This window comes from Rhincodon typus, chromosome 18 (assembly GCF_021869965.1).
Source record: "Rhincodon typus isolate 14 chromosome 18, sRhiTyp1.1, whole genome shotgun sequence".
Lineage (NCBI taxonomy): Eukaryota > Metazoa > Chordata > Chondrichthyes > Orectolobiformes > Rhincodontidae > Rhincodon > Rhincodon typus.
Genome location: NC_063349.1, coordinates 19,130,669 through 19,153,299, shown reverse-complemented (window position 1 = coordinate 19,153,299; position 22,631 = coordinate 19,130,669). Strand labels below are relative to the sequence as shown.

Here is a 22,631-nt window from a genome sequence, read left to right as displayed (position 1 = left end):
ATGGCTCAATAAAAAAGGTCTATTACAGACTTACTGATTATGTAGTGAAATACCCCAGTCCAAGATTTGAAAAAAGCAAAGACCAATGGAGAAGCAGCTTATTCAAAGTTAGTGCAAAGGAAGGCCTACATACATGCACAAGCAACAGATGACCATAACTCTTACTCAAGTAACAATGATGGTAACTGCAGCAATTTTACAAGTGGCATGGATGGGTTTTTTTTTCCCCACCTAACCTGTGCTTAAAAGGTGTATGAGAGACAAATGAACATTTCTGGTTGCTTGATTAAAGAAGGATTTTCAGCAGAGAGTGAGCATCATTTAGCCATCTTATCAATATTAATCCCAAACTGGTTGTCCCTTTCATAATCTCCGCTGCCCTGTCTTCATTGTTTATCCACATTATTCTTGAAGTTGTCAAACTGTATCCTTTTCGTTCTGAAGAGGAGACTTCAAAAGCTTTCAACTGGTTAGAAGTTTTGCATATTGGGCTGAAACAAGGCAATATGCTTCACACAACAGGGACACCTTCCAAGGTCAAGGTGAGAACGCAAACGGATCACCTTTAGGAGGATCCAAAAAAAACTTCACAACTATAAGTGTTGCTGTAACAAAAACCTAAATCCAAACTCTAAGATCTGCAAAGAGAAGGATTGAATCCCCACCCCAATTTATATCCAAAAATCATAGGTTAACTCTGAATGAGCTAAAAAGTTCCTCGTAAAAATGGATTGTCCACGTTCTGAACCAGGAGACAGTTTTGCCAAATGAAGCACCACTTAGTGTAATTTTTTCTGGGGCGGACGGGGTGATGGCTGCACAAAAGTTGCACGCTTTATGCTGAATTTTTATTACTTTCCTTGGCATTGGCAGATAATAAATTTATTCTTCCTCTGATTCAAGAAACCTGTGCTTTTGACTCTATATTGCTCGTGAACAAAGTTTTTTTTATATTGGAGAGGTATAAGCACGTGCAAATAAACTTAACCTTTGTTGTGACCAACTGAAGAGGTTGAACAGAGGGAAGCTGGTTCAATCCTCATCTGGTTGTAACAAAGCTCTTACCCAATTCCTTCCTGAATGCCACCATAGCAAGTCATAGTCCTGCTCGACTTATGACATGCCAAAGTGATGAATCAATTTCCCAATTTTGGCACCAAGCTCCCCAAATTTTGCTACACACAAGAACTGCTGCAGCACCACATGGCACCAAGTCTCCAATTCTTCAACTCTACTTCAGATCCCCACCAATATACACTCTAAGCTGGACAGCTGCACATGCACGCAGTCACTCCCATGGTCCATGCACAACAATTGGCTTGCCAACGTGGATCATAGAAGTGACATTAGAGTCTGAATTTCCACCACATCCAAACTTCAGAGATCTGTACAGGAAAAAAACTGAGGGATTTCTGCTCTCCACTCCACAACTAATAAATCCCATGATCTTCTTGCATAATTAAGATGTACAACCAAACAACCTATCTAATTCCAGTACACTGACCAGAACACACACAAATGTGGAGAAGTAGGCCGTTCAACCCCTCAAGCCTGCTCACTTGTTCCTAACAGAATCAAGAATATCAGTTCGTGCTTCAAATTTCACATCCCTTTCTACTCTCAAAAATCTTTTATTTACTTGTCTAACAGAAATCTACCTACCCCAGCCATAAAAAGATCTGAAACCTAAGTAGAAATTGCTGGAAAAACTCAGTAGGTTTGGCAGCATCTGTGGACAGAAAGCAGAGTTAATATTTTTACTCTGCAGATTAACTGTTTTCTCTTCATAGATGCCGCCAGACTTGCTAAGTTTCACCAGCAATTTCTATTTTTGTTTTACATTTACATTCTTCACTAAGGAAGATCAAAACTACACACACTAATGAGAAACGGGGTCTCACCAATGTCCTGTATTACTGAAACAATATACTTGTGTTTAGTCCCTCTTGTAACAAAGGATAGACTTCATAATTTCTTGCTGTACCTGCATACTAGCCTTTTACTAGGAGCAATGTTTCTCAACCAATCGGACAAAGCAAAAGTTACCTAGGTGGGGGACGCAGTTTCAAAACTGAGAAATCTGAAGAAAAGCACTGAGATAACAATTAAGATATTAACTGTTTATACAAACAGTTCCTACTCGGTTGAGGTGGTTCAAACTGAGGTATGGTTTGGAGAACATAATTCTGGAGAACAGTAAGGGGCCTGTAGACTCAAAATTCCATGGGAAGAGGTGGGATGTTCTAATGAGGTCATAGCTGCATTGGCACAGATGGCACACACCATAGCTTTCAAGGTAAGATTTTGCAATTTTTGCTATTCCTATGGAATGCTTCCGCTGTCTTTTCTAAGCCCTAGCTTTGTGAATATGCCATTATGCTCACAACAGCTTGCACGACTTTAATAAAGATATTGCTGTAAGAATCTTATTACATAAATCTCATCCCTAAATATCAATACAATCATATCTGTTTATTAATCCACCCTATGACCTTCACCATATTATGATGAACACTAACACTTCACTCACCACACTATCTTTCTTCACAAGCATTGCATAACTAAATAAAATTAATTCAAGCCCCTACATTGACCAATTTTACTGAACAATGAATTCCATTCCACCATGTTACAATGAATCAAAACAAAACAGAGGGTATGGTGCCAATCTGAGAAGATCAACACATTTTTACAAGCAAAAAATAATACAACAGGGGACTAGTTATTTAGCTCTGAGAGGGTAAAGCTCATCAGATGATGCTCAGGTGCTAATTTCGCTTCCAATTTCATTTTGTTTATCACAGATCCTTTTAAAGGCATAAACGTTGAGACCCACATTTGTTGGTCAAAACGGTTTTGTTCTACAGAAATTTTTGTTTTTGGATCATAAATACGTATTTTTTTTAAATTGTCTTTTTTCCTTATATGTATACACACAGACACAAACAATATTTTCCCATGGACCAACTGTCTTATTTCACGCCAGCATTTTCAAACCAGCCTTGTAATTCTCCCATATTAGCACACATGAAAAGCAACTTTGCATATAATGCCCTATGATCACAAAGATTATGGTAATATATGTGAAGTTGATCTTCATATAAAAACTTTTTACATTTTCATTCAAGGGGAGCCAGTTGAAAATGCTGGCTGGAATGATGTTTTTTAATATAACTGGTGTGTACATTTATTTTTTGACAGGTGTTATATGCCCCAAGAATGAAAATGAGCAAGGACTTTCAGTTTCACCTCTTCAGATCTTTTCAATGCTTCCAAAAGGATTCTAGTCAAGCAGAAACAGAAGACTGCTAACAGGAAGTATGACAACTACATTGTGAATTCTCAGTGGAAATGATAATGCACTTACTCCATTATGTTTTATATACAAAGAAATAAGGAACAAGGAACAAGGAACAAGGAACAAAGAACAAGGAACAAAGAACAAAGAACAAAGAAAATTACAGCACAGGAACAGGCCCTTCGGCTCTCCAAGCCTGCACTGACATGCTGCCTGTCACAACTAAAACCTCTTACCCTTCCAGGGACTGTATCCCTCTATTCCCATCCTATTCATGTATTTGTCAAGACACCTCTTAAAGTCAATATCGTATCTGATTCCACTACCTCCCCCAGCAGTGAATTCCAGGCACCCACCACCCTCGGAGTTAAAAAATCTTGCTTTGTAAATCACCTTTAAACCTTGCCCCTCGCACCTTAAACCTACGGCTCCTAGTAACGGACTCTTCCACCCCGGGAAAAAGCTTCGGACTATCTACTCTGTCCACATGTGGAAAAACATTTACCAATGCTGGAATGTCACCTCACAATGTGGAGGCACATTTGGAACCAAGACACCTCAGGATAACTGTTAGTAACTTCCAACAACTCACATCAGCGATGAAAACTCAATGAAAAGATATGTTTTGTTTTGATGAATACTGGCGCCAGTGCTCCCTCAAGCAGAGTCGCAAATGCCCATCACACCTGCTCCAGTTAAAAAAAGTACCTAAAAATATCAAAATCTCATTTTCTAGCATCACAGTGAAAGACTGTCTTGTAATACTGAAGCTCAGCCCACTACCTGATTGAAAAATATCCAAGGTAATCACACTTGAAGTAGATAATTCAACAGATTTCTTGAGAAGTGGAATATAGATAGGACTTAGGACTTGCTCCCTATGTCAAAGGGGCTAAATGCTTGAGGAAGTTTTTATGGTTCAGTGTATACCCAGACATATGCGCACACAGCAAGTTCAGAAGTATTCAGTGTTATCAATGAGTATGTTTCAAGAATGGTCTGGATTGGAAATACACTGTTGGTCTTGTATGGTGATAGGGTGGAGGTAATGATCAGCAAAAGCTTCCCTTAGCCTCGTCTGACCTGATGCCATGAGATTTTATGGTATCCACTGAAGACACAAAGGGCAACTCTCTCCCAACTATATACCATTGTGCTGCCACATCTAGTGGACCTGTCCTGCCAGCATACCCAGACATAGCAATGGCAGTATCTAGAACATTGTCTGTAAAACATGATTCCTTCACAGTGATTGCACCAGTCTGGTTGCTCAACTAGTCTGAGCACAGCTCTCCTAACGTTGGCACAAGCCCGCTGGAAATTAGTGAGGATAACTTTATTTAATTTCCTAGTTACAGACAAGAAGAGTGAAACTGAGGTAAATACAAGTGCACAAAAACTCCACATAAACTGCAATGGGGCCTTTAAAATGAAATCCAAGTTTTGCATCAGAGCTGGAAGGTTTACCACAGACTTCTTTCCAATCCTGAACTATCTCCTGCGACGAATATCAAATAGCAATGGACATAAACCCAACTACTTTATAGTTTCACAACAAAAATAAGGAACTTTGAAACAAATAAGCTTAACCAAATAATCTCTTGATTGAACAAGTGACTTTTCAGTTGATGCATATACAAGTCACTGTAACTTATACAAATATATGCAACAGTGGAGTTCTATTTGTTTATTAAATGTTATGTCTGTCCACAAATATGACATTGGAGATAATCTACCAATCATGATGTCTCATACATGAACTTGATATTGTATTATATGTCAGACAAACATCACACTTTAGCAAGAATCTATATCTTCAGTACAAGAGGACAAGGATATAGATGCATTTGTTGGCCAAGTAAATATACAGTGTGTTTGGAGACAACGTTTACAATTTGATGTGATTTTCCTACAGAAGATGAATTGTTTAAAAAGACACTTGTTATTTGAGGCTACCACAAAATACAACTGCAGTATCTCCAAAAGCATTAGATGCGTCAGAAAAGTGATCTTTTTGATCATGAACATACAATAATTTTTGCTGCGTTTCCAATAAGCAGGGCTCAGAGCCATTACAAAAGATTTTCAGTTTCCAGCTTTGGAATCATATGTCCACACAATATAGTAGAGGATATTGTAGCAATGAATTTACTTCCCACTTTGATGTCATACATTTTTCCTTTCAATGTCATACTTCTAATTTCATATTAATTAGTTAATTTAAAATGTTTTGTAAAGCAAAGTGCTTAGATGGTTGACAACCTTACAGGTTAAGGAAGTGAAAAGGGAAGGAACAGCATTGAATACATGAAGCATCTTTTTAAGAGTTTGCCAAGCAATTCTAATCAAGTGTAGTCGCTGTGGTAATGCAGGGAAATGCAGCAATCAATTTGATACGTAGCAAGATTCTACAAATAAAACTAGCAATTTCATCATATCCTTCTGATTAATGCTGATACAACAGGCACAAAATTTCAGCTTCTATGTGGCACTACGTAGTAGGAAGATTTGAGGTTCAATTGACAAATTCAGATAGTCATTGTGTCAGTACATCTCAGGAGGCCGCCTTTCTGCCCAACAAGTCCATGCTAACTGTCCGATAAGCCAGTTGGTCCCATTTCCCACTCCATTCCTGTAACCTACAAGTTTCTTTTCTTCAAGTGCCTATCCAATTTCTGTTTCACACAGTCTCAAATCCCACCACACTTGCAAGCACTTAGTTCCAAGTCATTCCCCATGACTACATAAAAAGATTTCTTCATATCCCTCCAGCATCTCTTGCACAAAACTTGATAACTATGTCCCCTGATTCTTGTACAATCACTTAATGGGAACAGCTTTGCCCGATTATCTTATGAAACTCATTCTTTAAGAAATCACCCTTTAATCTGTTCTGAAAAGAGAAACCCAGCTTTTCCAACCTAACCGTATAGGAAAAATCTTTATTCCATTATCATTCTGGTAAATCTTCGCTAAACCCCTTCAGGGACATATAGATCCTTCCCAAAGAGTGGCGAGCAAAATTGGACATAACTGGACACATGTAGTTGTGGACCAACCAGACCCTTCGTCAAGGTTCAACATAATTTCGTTGCTTTTGTTCTCAATACCTCTATTTATGAAGCCCAAGACCCTGTATACTTTATAAACTACTCTCCCAATGTTCTTCCACCTTCTGTGTGCACATTAATCCAAACCCCTCTGTTCCTGTGCATGTTTTAGAACAGTGTACTGAAGTCTGTATTGTCTCTACATATCCCTTGCACCAAAATTTAGAAAAGTGGAGAAGAGAATTTACAAACAAAAAATTTGGACAAGAGATTTTGTTTGTAAATTCTCTTCTAGTCAACGTGCTCATTTGCAAGATTCTGTATATTTGCGACTGATATAAATATTGTTCTTAATGCTACAAGTGGTCTGAAGCCTTAAAATAGCAATCTCTAGGATGCAGTTAGTAAAAAATAAGTTATTCCAGGTTGTAATTTGCAACTGTTGATCTTTATTCATGCGTGCACTATTGCTTCCATTCAAGGTATCTGATTGGATCCTACCTTCCCAAAAGTGATGCTGGTCAGTTACATGCTAATGGAAAGACAATGTACATGAATTAAAAGAAGACTGTTTATCCCCACTTTGCATAAGCTCACTCCAGAATAGTTGAGCAGAAGACAGAATGATAGCCTTAAAAGAAATGAATCTACTGAATTTTTAACTGCCATTCCTCCTCCTGAATTTCAGCACTATACTCATGTTAAAAAATACTTTGGTTAAAACAGTAATGTTCAAGTTCATTAACATTTTATGTGCTTCATTTTCCTGACTGAAAGAATCTTACCAATCTCTTCTAGAACATTTATTATAAGAGTTCATTACCAAACTAGGAAAAAATTCTTGCATGACCCTGTCAAGACAGTATCCATTATTCGTCCCTCGTCACCTTGACGTCTTCGATTTTTAAGATTCTCATCCCGGATTTCAAATCCCTCCATAACCGCTAATCTCTTCCAATCTTGCCACACCACACTGTGCCCCAAGGTATCAACAAACCTGGCCTCTCAATATCCCCAGTCTTAAGCCATTCATGACTTAGCCTTCACTGCCAGGGGGTCAAGAGCATAGTTCTCTCCATAAAACTCCCTACTAATCTTTCTCCTTTCAGATACCCCTTGAAGTTTATTCCTTTGCCTGTCTGTTGGAGTACGTCAATTGTCTGGCTATCAGATTTTGTCTGATATTATTTGTAAAAACCGATACTAAAAGCATTATATTGCTGTTGTTAAGGGCCATATGCAATGTGGGACATAAGTTTCAAAACAGATAAGTGAAACAGAGGAAAATCCTTTCTGTGCGAAAATTAGGAGATATGATTCGAGTTTTTATACAAGCCATGGTGACCATGACATTTTCCCTCCAGTACTACTCCATAAATTACCTTTTTTTAAATGAATTCAATGCATACTTTAACATGGTGAGATTGGAGCTCTCAAACAGAGTTCTACTTCAGTTCTGCCATTACCGTACTATTATACCTTAAGTAATCAAACCTTTTAACCCTTCAAATAGCTCTCAAGCACCAACTGTCATTATAACTGAGACAAAACTGACCAGCATCACTTTTGGGAAGGTACGATCCAATCAGATACCTTGAATGGAAGCAATAGTGCATGCATGATAAAGATCAACAGCTGCAAATTGCAACGCGGAATAATTTATTTTTTACTACCCTCAGAAATATACAACAACCCAATGTGCATGAATCTAATATCACTGAGGTCAATCATATCTCTAACAGGTTTCTCTGTTAGATCCTGATCAAAAATAAAGATATGTTATTTGAGCAATAGATCAGCTCAACATTCAGTAATAAAAACTGACAAAAAAAGCAAATGAATCAACTGGTTATTCAATTCATTAGTTCTGGTTTTTAGAAAAGCATTAAGGGGGAAACTGTCTTAAACTGGACTTTTCTGAAGTTAGACCATAGATGTTTTACTCCCCAAAATAAACAATGCAAAATTTAAAGCAATATTAAATCTGTCATTCTGCTTCAAAGTAAAAGTTTAGTCAGAAAAAGCAGTGACAGAGTATTTGATTGTTGCAAACAGGGCTGTCTCAAGAGCACTGCCCTCTTGTCGTATTTAAATGATTTATTTAAATTTTGTCACCTGAAAACCTTTTTATATTAAAATCAAAAGCAGGCCTATTAAACTCGTCAACATTTCAGAAGCTAGAGTTCTCCCTCCACAATTCTCTGCAGTCTTGAAACTTTTTCATAAAACTCAGAGTTAACCAGAAAGGCAGTCATTGGTACAAAAATTAGTTTTACTCTAAAAATTAAGTGCAAATTTTGAATTCTCAACCTACCTTAAAAGCCAAATAACTTTGAGTCTATTTTACCAATAATAAAACTTCCATGAACATTGACATTTAACATGCCAAGTATAAAAACAGTACTGTTAACAAACTTCACAAATGTAGCTATCACTCACCTCATCAACATGGATAAGATCATTTTGATGGGAGCAGCAACAACAGTGGGAATTAATAATAAAAAACACTGGGGATCTCCCTCTATTCTCAGAATCCATCTGAGAACTCGCAAGAAGTCTAACTGGTCACAGCGAGCATTTTGACAAAAGAGACTACTGAAAAGAAATATGTAGCAAATCAATGGATACTAAATTTTCACATTGCTAATACTATAATCGTTTATGCCCCTAACCTAAAGAATAAATTTAACATCTTGTCTCAGTATACCTCCTTTCCTTTGCAACAGCAAGCAGGACAAATATACTGCTCATCTAACCAAATGCCAAGTACTATGCTCTACACCTCCTTTAAGGTTATTCAATCACATGATCAAATTTAATTAGCAACTTAAATGTCCAGCCCCTCCCACTTTTAACTATATTTCAACAAAAGCAGGATCAATTTTGGAGCGGGTTATTCAAGAAAAGGTTCCGCCAAATGCATAACACTTTGGTTCTAAAAGACCTAGGATGGAGATGACAATTGATAATTTCTCTCCACAGTAAAGTTATTAAAATAATTAAGAACTGTGTGACTGGCATCTGACTCAACTTCAACAACTTAAATAATTATCATCATTGAATGGTTGTACAGCAACCAGTTCATTCTGGATTATTGATAGCACATACCCGTTTGACCTCATGATTATAGTGAATAACACAACAAATTCTGAGATAGCGAAATTTGAAAAGCATTGTGAAAACAATTATACCTCAATCTAACCTTACAGCCTTAAATATAGCAAAACATTAGTTGTTGTGGGTAATTGTTCCATGCGCTTTGAGAACACAACACCAAGCATCACAATTATTTTGTGCATTTTAGGCCAAATGACACAAATGAACAAGCTATTAAAATTCTCATGCACAGAGAGTAGGGGGCTCCACTCTTTATTAATTTTGTGGGCCTTCAGGAAAGGGAGAGTTCAAAAGTGGCACAAGGGGGATCAGAAAGCCAGCAGGAGTTCGGTTGCATTCGGGCATTGCCATACATCAGGGAGGGGTAAAATTTACCTGGACATTTCATTTTAGCAGGTAGTTAAACCCCTTAGGATGGGGTTGACGAATATAGGCAGGGACAGGAGGATGTGACTGCAGATGAAGCAGGCACGGACACTCAGAAGGTAGACAAGGATGCGACTCAGCCTTTGTAAACTGTCAAGTAGATCTGAGGTTTTTGCAAGTTATAAGGATGAAAAGTGTGGCTGCACAGTAGATGAGCAAATGACAAGATACAGGAAACAATTTAATAGGGGCAAGTAAATATGAAAGCTGTGACAGTAGCGTAATTACAGGAATATACAGTTCTTTGCAGCCAAGAACATGAGTGCAATTTCATGTATTGCCTGACCCATGCCAGAGTTCAGACAGTTGTTCTGGATTGGAAGGAACTTGTAGTGGGAGAGGCAGGATCCAATTATCATGAAACCAAAAGAAAAGAATTGTGGATGCTGTAAATCAGGAACAAAAACAGCAGTTGCTGGAAAAGCTCAGCATCCATGAAGAAAAATCAGAGTTAACGTTTCAGGTCCAGTGACACTTCTTCACAGATGCTGCCAGACCTGCTGAACTTTTCCAGCAACTGTTTTTATTCCAATTATCATGATCCATGTTGGGACTAATTACACAGATAGAATCAGGAAAGAGGACCTGCTGAGGGAGTATGACCAACTAGAGGTTAATTTGGAAGTAAAACCATACAATAATCTATGTATTGTTACAGAACAAGGACTGATGACATGGGTAAGTGAACTTAGAAAGAGAATACATGCTTCAGATTGGTGAGGGAGAAATGGATTTCGATTCTTAGCGCATTTACTCCAACTCTGGAGAAAATGGAGACACTATCATTGGACCTGCGCACATCCATACAGGTGGTAAGTAAACTCCAAAGTGACCAAAGTAGACTCTTGAGCTCTAACACCTGGCTGATCAATCTTTAGGCCAAGACTTATTGGTAAGAAAATTTAAGCATGGCTAAGGTGCAAACCATTTTTCTTTAATAGTGGCAACTGATCAAAAATAGACAAAGATCACGAACAAATGATCAGTAGAAGCCATCCCCATTATAGACTTAGAGTCATTGTGGTGCCAAATGAAGCTATAACCCCATACATTCCCTGCCACCTCTTTGTAGAACAATTCAGTCAGTTCCATTCCCTTAGCACATCACGAATGATTGAACCGATGAATTAAATTGGCCCCCAACACTCACTACTGCATTTGACGCTTTGCTGGCTGGTGCTTCTAATAGTAACCAGGTGAAAAGAAGTGAAAACATGTTGGTCAAGATGGCAAGTGGAACTTAAGTCATGTTCAGTTAATATTGAAAGTTGATTTACTGTTGGTGATCAGCTGCCTGCATTGCCTTTGAAAGGACTTTTTTTGAAAGTTAACAGGCAACATTCTGGAACTCTGAAGGCTTCAACACTCGAGAAATAACTTCCCAAGCTACTGCAGTGTGCAGGAATGGGACCAACTGGACTGATCGAGAGTGAGCCAGCATACACTCGATAGCTTGAACAGCCTCCTCTTGATTGTCCCACAGTCAAGAACCAACTCAAAAGTATTCAGTGATGCTCACTAGAAAATATGAACACAAGAAAAAGGAGTAGGAGTAGACAAGAAGGCCATTCAGTCCCTGTAGCTTGCATTCAATAGGTCATGGCTGATCCAATCGTGGCCTCAACACCAAATTCCTGCTTATCCCCAATACTCAAATTCTTGATAAATAAAGAAACCTACTGCCGACTTGAAAGCATGCAAAAATTCACATCTCCACCATTTTGGCAAGAGTTCCAATGACACTCTGCCAAGACAGAAAACAATTTCTTCTCAATTCCAACTTAAATAGGAGACCTCGTATTTTTAAAATGTTTCCTAATTCTAGTCTCTCCTACAAAGGGGTAATGAGTCAGAAATTAAACCCCGCTCTTCTTGGAGTCACAAGTGTGAAGATTTAATGAAATTACCAGAAATCCCAATTTGCCTCTGACCCACTGATATCTAGGATAAAAGTAAGTCACCACCAAGCTTTCCCCAGTAACAGTAAAAAAATCAAATACTCCATTTATTGTAACACTCCTCTTCACTTTAACCAGACCAGTAAAAGAACAGGATTCTAATTTACGTATATTAAACTTTACCACTTTCAAAAGTACTCCCTATCCCCAACATACACACACCAATATTGAGTTGAGGGACGAAAAACAGTCAAGGGAACAGAGTTCTTTTCACCAGTCCAACATCACCAAATGGGATAAGTTGGTTGTACAACTCTTAATTCTTTGATGACGCTTTGATGTTATCTGATTCTAAGTTCACTGGCTATTTGATTGGACTGGGGTCTTTCTGGCTTTGAATCAGAAGTCTCCCAGTTTCTCTGGCCCACTCCCCTCAGTGAGACCATGTTGAACTGGAACTTGATCAGACGGTTTTGCTATGTTGAGCTCTCCTGAACCCATATGCCCTAAAACTGCAACATTTTGCACCAGGTAGTTTCACTTGTTTTTTTTTGGCCCAAAACTGCAAACTCCTACTTGTACTTTCCCTCTTTATATTTTCAATCCAGAAGCCAAATAAAATGCAGATACAATCACCACACATTGCACTGAAAACTCTAGTGGTCCATTACCATCTGCCAAATCTCAATCTGATAACAAAGTGTCTCATTTGGAGATTTTTTTTTTCCCCCTTTATTCATTCGGAATGAGGGCGTCACTGGCTCGGCAGCATTTATTGCCCATCCCTGATTGCCCAGAGGGCAGTTCAGAGTCAACCACATTGCTGTGGGTCTGGAGTGACATGTAGGCCAGACCAGGTAAGGATGGCAGTTTCCTTCCCTAAAGGACATTAGTGAACCAGATGGGTTTTTCCTGACAATCAACAATAGATTCACAGTCATCATTAGATTCTTAATGCCACACATTTATTGAATTCAAATTCCACGATCTGCCATGGTGGGATTCAAACCCGGGTCCCCAAAACGTTATCTGGGTCTTTGGATTAACAGTCCAGCGATAATACCATCATGCCATTGCCTCCCCTGCAACATGTTTTGTCTGCTTTATTGGCCAGTGCACTGAGTAGAGGAGTTGAGAGGTCATTTTGCAGCTCTACAGGACATTGCTTAGGCCATTTTTTGGAATACTATGTGCAATTCTGATCTCCTTTCTAAAGGAAGGATGTTGTGAAACTTGAAAGGGTTCAGAAAAGATTTACAAGGATGTTGCCAGACTTCAGCTATAGGGAAAGGCTGAACAGTCTGAGGCTAGGTTCTCCTGGAGCATTGGAGGCTCAGGGGTGACCTTAGAGAGGTTTATACAATCACGAGGACATGCATAGGGTAAAAGTCAAGGTCTTTTCCCAGCGTGAGGGTGTCCAAAACTACAGGAAACTGGTTTAAGATGAGGGGGGAAAGATTTAAAAGGGGCCTAAGAGTTTTCCACGCAGAGAGTGGTGCATGTATGGAATGAGCTGCCAGAGGAAGTGGTGGAGGCTGGTACAATTACAACATTTAAAAGCCATCTGGATGGGTGTATGAATAGGAAGGGTTTAAGTGGGATATGGGCCAAATGGGAGTAGGTTAATTTAGGATATCTGGTCAGCATGGACGAGTTGGATCGAAGGGTCAGTTTCCATTACGTACAGCTCTATGACTACGTTTCACATTAAATGAAACGTCAATAAAACCACAGATGGTTTCATTAGATAACTATTTTTTCTACAGAAAAAGTATTTGCATTAGTGGGTGTCTATGGAATATTTCCAAAATGGAGGAGGAAGGATAAGAATGCCTGATGTAGAATACAAGCAGACTCTGTTTCGCTGAAAATTGCATCATAACAATGCACGGATGACCTTCCTTCAAAAAGTAATGACTTTAAAATACTGGGTGAACTTCAAAGTACTGTGTTATTCCAACAGGTTGTTTGGAAAATAACTAATTTGAAGCAGCACATTTTCCCCCTGGCCTATTGTAAACACTTTACTTTATTGCTATAAAACCTTTGCTCGTGACTTGGAACTGTACTCACCTTAAGTAATTTCTCAAAATAAATGCAAGAAAGCTCACGTAAAATTGCCCCTTTAGGACCAAAAGTCATTAAATTCATAACCTTACAACTTCCGTGTGTATAAAAACTGGCTTTGTACTGCAACAGCATTAGACAAATGACTTATTTGAACTTCAGAAACCTTGGTTGAAAGGAAAATCAGTAACCCTATAAATCAATGCACAACAGAAAACTAACTACAACCAGCAAAAGACCTAATCAAAGCCACAGTGCACTAAAATAGAATGTTCAAGTTCATTTGAAAGTCAGACTTTTTTCACTGGAACGCAGGGGGTTGAGCGGTGATCTTATGGAGGTTGAGAAAATCATGAGGGGTAAAGATAAGGTGAATGACAAGGGTCTTTTCCCTAGGAATGGGGGGAGTTCAAATCTGGGGGGCATATTTTTTTTTAAAAGGTGAGAGGAGAAAGATTTATAAAGGACATGAGGGGCAACTTTTTTTAAATACACAGAGTGGTTCACGTGCGGAATGATCTGCCAGAAAAGGCAGTGGTTGCAGGTACAGTTACAACATTTTAAGTTCATAATAGCAAAGGTTTGGAGGGATATGGGCTATGTGCAAGCAGATGGGACCAGATGAGACTGGGAACAAGGTCGGTGGGACAAGTTAGTCCAAAGGGTCTGTTTCCATGCTCTATGACGCTATAACTAACAGACGATATCAATAAATCGCCAAGTAGCAACAGTCAACATTATCTTTTGATTAAAAAAAACACAATAAAACAAACTGGTTTTCAAAACAGAGAACTGAACAATCACCTCAACAAAAGAAATTGGCAGAATTACAGGGAAAGAGGTTAGCTGGGTTGCTTTTGCAGGCAGCAAGCTCAGACACAATGGACACATTTTGTGCTATAACCATTCTAAGACTCCTAGTCATCATTCTTCTGTGTCAATTAAAATATGAATTATATGTTCATGATTAGAACTTTGATTTCATTTCAGATGTTTCAAGTGGTCAACAATTGGATGAAAGAGATTAAGTCGAAGGAGGATGCAAGCACATTTATTCTTGATGACTTTTTCTAATTTTTGATTAATAAATACACATGCAATTTGGCTCCTCAAGCCTGCTCTACATTTGTTAAAATCATAACTGATCTGATTGTAACCTCAAACCCCATACCCACATGCCTCCCCACCCCCAACACCAACCAAACAATCTTTCAACCTTTGCAAGAGTTTACTCAACTCTTAAAAATATTTGAAAACTCTGTTTCCAAAACCTTTACAAGGAACAAATTCTGGCAACTTTCAACCCTCAAATTTCGCTTCACCTCTCATTTAAATGGAGGAACACTGATTTGTAAACAGTGACTCCTAGTTCTAGACACTAAGAGGAAATATCCTCTCCACGTCCAAGATGCTTCAGGATCTTGCACGTTTCAATCAAGTTGCCTCTCACTCTTATAAACTCCAGTAGACATGGGCCTCATCTGCCCAACCTAAGATAATATGTCCCATTCTAAGTATCAATCTGATAAACACATCTGCTTTCAATGCATTTACATTCTTCCTTAAATAAGGTGACCAATGCAATACCGGGTCTCACCATTACTCTGTATAACTGAAGAATTAGCTCCCTACTTCTGTATTCAATTCTCTTCTCAATACATGATAACATTTTATTCTCTTTCCTAATTGCTCACTGCACTCAGGTGCTAACAATTCATGCACTGGGGCACCCAGAGCCTTCTGCAATCTCCCACCATTTAGATAATTTTTTTTTTTTATTATTTTTCCTACCAAAATAGACAATTTAACATGCTCCCAGAGTATACTTCATGTGCCAGATCTATGCCCACTCGATCCTATGTTAGCTACCTTCTGTACTCCTTATTTTCCTACCGATGTCATCAGTAGATTTGTCAACCATACTTTGCTTCCTTTCAGTGAAATCATTTGTATAAATTGTCAACAGTTGAGATCTTGCTACTGATCCTTGTCATGAACAAATTGTTAAGTTTTATCAACGTGCAGAGGATTCATTTCCACTTTCTGGCTTCCTGTACTTGAGTCATCGTTCTGAATTTTATAAACGTTATTTCATCTCAATTCATGCTATCCTGTAGCACCCTGCATTCTTCAAGATTCAGGTCCTAACCCACGTCTCTGCAATGGCTATCAGATTGTACTTATTTATTTCTATTTGTGCAGTCTGTTCATTTACTTGCACTCAAATACGAGTCTTTAGTTGTAACCATTTATTCTTTTCATAACTTCGTCTTTGTTTATTCAAATATATAGCCTCTAACCCTTCTTGTCACAGTTTATCATTTCTCATCTTAATACATTTTTTTTGACCTTGTCTCCACTCTATTTTATTCATTTGACATGAGAATCACTGGCTGGGCCAGCATTCATTGCCTATCCCTAGTTGCCGTTGACAAGGGGGTGGTGAGCTGCTTTCTTGAAGTGCTGCATTCCATGAGTAGACCCACAATAGAAATTCCAGGATTTTATCCCAGTGACAGGAAAAGAATGGCAATATATTTCAAGTCTGGGTGGAAAGGGGCTCAGAGGCGAACTTGCAGGTGTTGGTACTCCCATCTATCTGCTGCCCTTGTTTTTCTAGCTAGAAGTTGCCTTGGGCTTGGAAGATGTTTCCAAGGAGCTTAGGCAAATTTCTGTAGTGCGTTTTGGGGATGGTACATACTGCTGTTACTGAACATCAGTGATGGAGTAAGTGAACGCTTGCAAATGTGGTGCCAATCAAACAGGTTGCTCTGGTGTCAAGTTTCTCAAGTGTTGATGGAACTGCACTTATCCAGGCAAGGAGGAATTATTCCATCACATTCCTGGCTTGGGTCTTGTAGATGGTGGACAAGCTCTGGGGAGTCAGGAGGTGAGTTACTCGCTGTAGTACTTCTAGCCTCTGGCCTGCTCTTGTAACCACTGTTTGTAGGTCTAGTCCAGTTCAGTTTCTGGTCAATGGTAGCCTCCAGGATGTTGATAATGAGGGATTCAGTGATGGTAACACCATTTCATGTCAAGGGGTGGTGGTTAGATTGTCTCCTAACAGAGATGATCATTGCCTGGCATTTGTGCAGCACAAATCTTTCTTACTACTTTTCAGCTCAAATCTGGATATTGTCCAGGTCTTGCCAATTTTGGACGTGGAGGACTGTTTCAATAAGACGAGTCACAAACACGATGCTGAACATTGTTCAGTCATTGGCAAACTCCTGCAGAGATATCATGGAGCTGAGATGACTGACCTCAAACAACCACAACCAGCTTCCTATATGCCAGGCATGACTCCAACCAGTGGAGTTTTCTCGCCAATTCCTAGGGACTCAAGTTTTGCTAGGGTTCCTTGATGGCACATTCTGTCAAATGGGGCCTTCATGCCAAGCATATCACCTCTGAAGTTCTTCTATCCATACTCGAAACCAGGGTGTAATGAGGTCAGGAGCTGAGTGGCCTGACTAAGATTGGCTGAAGACTGGCATCAGTGATCTACAGACCTCTGGAGAAGGATGATTTTATTCATTTTCATCTTTCCAATTTGATTCTTTGTGCCTACTATTCAATTTAAAATCCTCTACTTCCATAGTTATGCAATTTGTTAAGACAACTGGTCTAGCATGGTTTAGGTAGAGATTATCCTTTTGGTATAGATGCCACTTTCCTCAGCACAAGTGCCTCCACAAATCAGAACCTACTTCTTCCACACCAGACATTGAGCCACACATTAATTTCTCATCTGATTTGCCATCCGACAATTTGCATGAGGTTCAAGTAATAACCTCTATGTAGAACCTCCTTTGCCCAAACTATGTCGCCTGTATCTATGTGAACAATGATGACAGGATCCCACACAGTTCCACTGAAAGTTCCTCTCAACAACAACAAAAGAATCAATGTCTGAATATAACAGATCAACAAGATCTGATTTGACCATCAAAGACCACCACCAGATACAGTGTGGTTGGTAAAGTGGCTCAGTAAAATATACATACAGAGATTGTAACCAAAGCTCTTTCAAAGTGAAGAATGCACCTTAAACAGAATAACAAGAAAATCGACAGGTTTCATGCAGTTAAAAATGTCAAATGATAATGCATTGGTCAGATTTCTCTTTAAAAGGAAATTTGTATTATTGGTTTTATTGTCAATTAAACTGGGAAGTAATTACACTGAAATTTCCAATTAATCTTTCAGTTTCAAATGGAAGTGCAAATGTTATTTGTTAATGAAGCAAATCAAGTGAACAAGCTGACTTATTTTGTCTGTTTCCACCGTCAGACATTACAAAATGGCAAGAACAAGGGCTATAAAGAGGCAATGTCCTTGAGTGGGGAAGCAGGTTAGAGTTGAGAAGCAAAAATATCTATCAGGCATCTTGGGAGAATCCTCGGCATCCAAATAGTGAAAGACAGTGGAAGCAATTTGCAGGGGAAAAAAAAATCACAAAAAATGTGCAATAACTATAGAGTGATGACACATGGGAGGGCTTTAATTATCCAAAACATTCATTGGGATAACATTAGAGTACAGTTGAAGACTGGGGTGGGGTGGGGTGGGGCATGTCAGGGAGGTGTGTGCATGGACGCGTTTGCTTGTTTTTTTTTGTTTGTGAAAAATGTTCACGAAAACATCCTCAATGTTCTTAATCCAACAAGAAAGGAGGCACTGCTAGATAGAGTACCGTGAAATGCGGAGGGTCAAGTAAATCAAGTGTCTTTAGGGAACTTTTGAGTAACAATCTGACTGTAAGCTTTGGATTACCAATTGAGAAAGGAAGGAACAATGTAGAGCTTCTAAACTGGAAAAAGGATAAATTAAATTTGATGAAGAGGGATCTAGGCAGTGCAAAATAGAACCAGAGACAAGCAGAGAAAACTGTAAAGGAGCAACTGGTGGTTCTTGGGGGAAAGAGTTGCTTCAGGTACAGGCTAGTTATATTTCAACAGGTCAAGTAGTGACAAAATCAAATACAGGCCACACTGGATGACAAAAGGAGATGAGGGTGTGACGAAACAAAAAGAAAAAGGAGGGCGCATGGTGCTTGCAAGGTAAATTCTTCAAGTGAGAATCAGGTCAAATATAAACAGTTTGAGACATAAGTGAAGATAAAAATAAGACAAGCAAATACAGGGTATGAAATTAAAGCAGCAATCAGCATAAAAAGAAGCCAAAAAAATTAGCATGTAAATAAGTACTCTGCTCCTTGCACTCTCACTGTCCATCGCACCACTTTCTCACTCCCTATATCCTCCCATCTTAGTCAGTACACATCTCTCCTGCCTCAATCCCTTATCTCTCCGGTGTTTCCCTAACCACCTAATAAGGAAGAAGCCTTTTGTTAGAGAAGGCTTTCAACATAATAGACAAGAGTTTCATTGCAGAGGGTGGAGCATGACTCAGATTTGGCTTAGACATTGAATGGGGCAGGAAAACTGACGAATGCTGGACAGTTTTCTTTTTTCACAAACTATCTAGAGGAACAAACCCGAGAGACAGTTCATAGGTACAGCAAGAGAGAGGAGCACTGAGAGCCAATAATATTAAGTATACGTGTCTTATGGTTAAAAAAACTTAAGACGCAGGTTTGAAAAATAAGTTGTAACATGAATTGAAGCAAACAGGTTGTGCAGACCACTTACAACCTTTTAAAAGTATAGTTTTCTCTGTTATTGCTTTTATAAGAATTAGAGCACGTAAAAGGCAAGGGCATTTCAACAAATTCGGTAAGCAACTTTCTAATCAGATGAAGGAAAGATTTGGGAACTGGATTAGGACCCGAGACATGGTCGTTACAAGAACAAGGCACGTAGTATGAATGATGATAGGGAGTGCCAAGGCTATCAAACACTAAAAGTACAGCACCGAAAACAACGTGGGTTTACAAATCAGGAAGCCTTATTAAAATGAAAAGTCCCAGTGTGTGAGAACAATAATGCATCATGAAGCTTTCAAAAAATGTGGTCACGAGGATTTCTAAGTATAGAAGGCATATCCTGGGACAAGTGTTGAAAAGGAACGCAATGTTTTATGATCCACCAGGATCTGGAAGCAATGAAGAACGATGCAGACTTGCAGGAGGATGCTGGGAGAATTGGATTCAAATAACCTATGCCCTTTTGAATCAGGGGTCATATTATACTGGGTATTTACGTTACGAAACACTGCCCTGCCACTGTTATTCCCCCACTGTCAACCATTCCAACCTATAGGTTCATTTTTAGGTTGCTAAATGTGCTAACATTCAGTCTTTAAATGAAGCATTTAAAAAAAGCTTCCCCCAAAAAGCTGAGAGTGCTGATTCAACTTCTGAGGTGAGCATACAGAGGGACCTGGATAAAAGCACGTGAATTTATCCGAGGTACAGATCAGCTGAGCTAAAAGCAGACAGGCCAAGGCGCTAAATGGCCAACACCTGTTCCTGGATTTAGTAACATTTAATATTGTTGTTTGAATTTTATAATCAATCTTTCATTTAAAAAGTTCCCTCTAACTAGGTCAGGATATACAGAATGGTGAACTAACTAAGATAGTGAACATACCATTCCATTGCATTTGCACATTTACTGTAACTATGCAAACAGAAAACCAAAGTCACTGTACGGTCAAGTTTAACAGTGGCTTCTGAACATTCCCCTGTGCCTCACCACCCACTTCATTACCTCCAGGCTGAAAGTAATCTAACCTGCATTTGGATCACGGTCCATTGCACTCATACTGTGATCTACAGGCAAAAGGTTAAGGGGCAGCAATGGAATGTAAGCTACTTTCTACCAAACAGATTTGTGCATTCACAAAAAAGCGGCAAAGTGCAAGATGAAGAGCTACAGCAACATCACCAAGACGTTTATGCAGTATTATCGTGAATTCAGAGCACCACGGAGTGAATGATTGAGAATATGAATCTGGCAAGAAATCAGCAAGAAATTCAGAGGTAAGTCTGGAAGTTTTCCCAGTTTTTTTAATTCAAGATTGAAATTAAAAATCAGGAAAACTGCTGTTGGAGATACACAATTGAGAATAATATGTACTGAATTTTCATGCTAATATTGTACAGCCAGATGTTATATATTCAGCAAGGGAGAAGCCAATCAAATCCCATTTCATTCTGTCAATCTGAACCACAAAGAAAAGAATAGACCAAAAGCTGAGATCTTGGAGAAGGCAACATTAACAATTTAGTTAATCACATCTTAATAGTTATTTACGCAGAATGTTAGTGGAAGCCCACTGCCTCAATTCTAAGCAACATGTCAGGCAGAAAAGGATACCTGCAAAGATTAGAAACTTACAGCAGATCTGGCATTTAAAGTATTTATTAACTTGGACATAATTAAATACGAGATAATCATGATTTTTATTTCTTGTTTTTGTTGTGAAGAGAGCAAACAGCAAGAAATCTTAAGCCGTAGTCAGCACTTTTCACTAATCCAACACAAGAAACTGGGAGGATTTCTTTTTAAAAATGGAAATACAGAAGAAACAGTGCATTTAACATCTTAATATTTTACAAAGGGTAAAAAACAGCTTGAGTATAGTCTGGGGGTTCTTGGAAACTTTCAAATAGGTCTTTCAGTACCTGACTCAAATCAAATTAAAACCCCGGAACTGCTAACAGAACAATGACCAGAATTAAATCTGAAATGATTATATGCAAAATAAAGCACAGAAACAGGCCACTTGGTCTAATAAGTCTGGTTTTAGAAAACCTCAGTATCCACCTACTGCCCCTTAACCTTTCAGCACAGCTGCTTATTCTTTTGCACCATTTTCTTTTAATTCCTCCATGGGAACCAACTATCACATGCAGGGTCAGCTTTTGCAGCCTACCTTGATTGCTGTCAAGGAACTGATAGTGACCTGACTTTGTGGACTGCTGCAACTCAAATGATGTAGGTACATCTACTGCATTGTTTGGAGGAAAAAGAAGTACCAGGTTTTTGACCCAGAAAATGAACGCATGGCAATATAGTTCCAAATCTGAATGGTGCCACTCTAAGGAAACTTGTAAGGGCTGTTGCCCTTGTCCTCCAAGGTGATAGAGGTCTCAGGTTTAGAAAGTGTTGTTGAAGGAAGCTGGTAAATTGCTAAGATGCTTTCACATATAGGGTGTACACAGCTACTAAAATGCACTGGAGGACTTAGATTGGATGCTTTCAAAAATAAACTATTTCCTCAAGTCTTTGAGAGAAAACATTTAAAACTTTCATATTCCATGCCCCAAAATATATTACAACATTCCATTTGCCTTCCTAATCACTCGCGCCTGCATAACACCTTACCAGATTCATGCACGGTGGGGAGGCGGCATGAAATGCTGGAAAGTTTGAAACTAAATCATATATTCCAGTGTGCAAAGTTGGCTCACAAAGTTTAATTTTTGCATACAACGCATGTACAAGTCTATCTTAGTTTCTTCTGGCATGGAAGTCTAAAAGAAAATGCTTTTCCCTTCAACCTGGCAGCTACAACAAACCTACACCCAAAGAACTGGTGTGTATCACTGTTTCCCGTTATCAAACTTACATCTGAGTGGGCGAGGGGTGGGGTGGGTCTATGCTACGATTGCTTAATCTTTCTTGCGCCGATGGTTTCTGAAAACATTCTGTAGTGTGGAAGTTGAGTTCCATATGACAGACAGAGGAAGCTGGATCATTTGCCTTCCAAAGCGAAATGAGATGTGTGGTACAAAGAAAGCAGCTAATCCACCATCCTGCTTTCAATTGGAAAACAGATCACATTGAACTCAACATTTGATCAAAG

General features: G+C 38.9%; 1 protein-coding gene across 7 annotated transcripts in view; it reads right to left on the bottom strand.

Moving 5' to 3' along the window:
• The window catches only part of wnk1b (WNK lysine deficient protein kinase 1b), a 180,687-nt gene that overhangs the window by 101,924 nt on the left and 56,132 nt on the right, over positions 1 to 22,631 (bottom strand). The window lies entirely within an intron of this gene.